Here is a 2,336-nt window from a genome sequence, read left to right on the forward strand (position 1 = left end):
TTAGTCCACTTACGATTGCTTAACATAACGCTAAATTGCCTTATGGCACACTAACACTAACTACTAATTACTAACTTTTAATTCAAGCATTTAATTCTTGCAATCTACTTTAATGCAATTTAATTTCTTGATCATTTATTCATATTGCCTTTTCCTTTTGCTCATTTGAGCTCATGTTTATGTTTATGCTATTTTTCTTTTGCTCACTTGAGCACATTATTGTGTAAATGTATTGTTGCCTTGTGCTTGTTTTGTTTTTGTTTGTGTGAACCCAATGCAAAAAGGAGAAAGGACTTAGAATTAGGACCTTACCTATGCTTAATGGAGTTTCAAGAGCAACTAGGCCTCATGCCTTTAGAATGCTAATTTTGTTGAAGAGCAATTAGGCCTCATGCCTTTAGAATGCTTAATCTTGAAGTTGTCTTTAAAGGACCCCTAATCCAAAACTCTTTCTTTGTCCATTCCTCTTATTGCATTATGAACTTTTTGATTGTTTGTTCTTGTGTGATAGGGATTCCAAACTTGAGATAGTAAGAAGGACCGTTGTCATGAATAACCAAGTAAAGAGAAAGACAAGCCAATTGGAGATCCTAGGAGCTTGAATGTTGAATTGTTTTGATTGCTTGTTGCTTGCTAAGTCCAAAGGAAAGGAGCATCTTGAATCATCTTTATGATCTCAAGAAAGGAACTCCAAGGGTTTTATCTCTTCTCTCATCTTTTCATGTTTAGGACTAGCCCTTCTCTTCTTCTCTCCACTCTAACCTAAGCCAAACTCATTTTTTGCAAACATTGACATTGTTTTCAAAACTAGAAACCTAGGCCATATGCCTTTGATTTTTCAAACTCTTTTCATTAATACTTATTTTTTTGAATGAATCTTAAGTCAACTTTGACTTCATTTTGTGAATACTTCTAACTTATAAATACAACTCACTCAAGTTATTTTGTGGTTCCAATGGCCATCTTGTTAAAACTTTTTTCATAAACATTAGCCATAGGTTTGAGTTATCATAGTGGTTGATGTAAACCTCACCTTATCCTTAGTGATTGCACTATAAGTCTTCCATACTTATTATAGGGTGGATCCCTCACTAGTATGTTGAAGCTCTCCTCACATGGTGGATTGTTGGTTCAGGTTGAGTTTTCTCCCTTTGATAACAAAAGACCTTAAGGCTTTTGACAAATCAATTCACCAATATTTTGAGATTGTTACCCCGAACTACAAGGTTTTGATCCTACCTTTGTGATGGTACGTAGGCAATGGGTTTATCCATTCAAACAACAAATTTGTAAATGATGTATATTCTTCTCTCATCTCCCCAATCATGTTTGCACAAATAATTTCAAAAATACCAACCTACCATACAACTTTGCAAAAAGGGCACCCTTAGAGTACTAAGGATGTTTTGGGTGCTTAAAACCTTCCCATTGCATAACCAACCCCCTTACCTAGATCTCTGACATTTTTATTAGTTTTTGATTTGATAAAACTTATCGGTTTTTGTTCGCTTTCGAACCTTTCCTTTGGATAAATAGAAGTGCGGTGGCGACTCGAATTGTATGATTTACTTTTGATTTAATCAATAAATATAAAGGTAATGAATACCCCACTACAAATACCACTCAGGCAATTGCTTTTGAATTCTTGCAAAAAAAATCTCAATCCTCCAATTTACCTCCCTAAACAATGAGATTGCTCCTACCAATCCACAAGTCCCAACAAAGAGATACCCAAAAGAAACAAAATAAATTCAAATGAAATTTTGAGTTGGTGGAAGCACAAAATTGCTCAAAATGTTTTAGAATTTAGCTTTTCTCTTCCACTTATGTAATTTAGACCACCTAATTACTTTACTCCATATTGAAACTACAATATGACAATTCAAAAATAAGTGGATTACGTCTTCAATGATAAAATCACAAAAAACACTTCAAATTCAGCGAGAACTCCCTCTCGTTGGCAAGCCGTTTTGATGCAGTCTCTAATAGAAAACCTGCATATTACTAGGAATTTTTAATTTCCACACTTTTGCTATAGACAAAATTACTTTGTATACTTGTCCTCCTTATTTGAATGAAGTTAAATGTCATCGAGCAAATCCAATAACTCATACAGGTGACTAATAGCCACCAAACTAGTTTGGACAGAAAAAATGCAAATATTTCAACACCATTTTACTTGACTCCAGCTTCCCACGGTGACACGTTTGAAATTATTCTGAGGTAGAGAAATGGGGAATATATATCATTGCTCATGTGAAAATTTTAAGTATGTGAAAACAATGGATGAAAATAATATATTTTTGCTTTGGTTAGGATTTGAACCTGTTAATAAA

This window comes from Lathyrus oleraceus, chromosome 2, assembly GCF_024323335.1.
Source record: "Lathyrus oleraceus cultivar Zhongwan6 chromosome 2, CAAS_Psat_ZW6_1.0, whole genome shotgun sequence".
NCBI classification, from domain to species: Eukaryota; Viridiplantae; Streptophyta; class Magnoliopsida; order Fabales; family Fabaceae; genus Lathyrus; species Lathyrus oleraceus.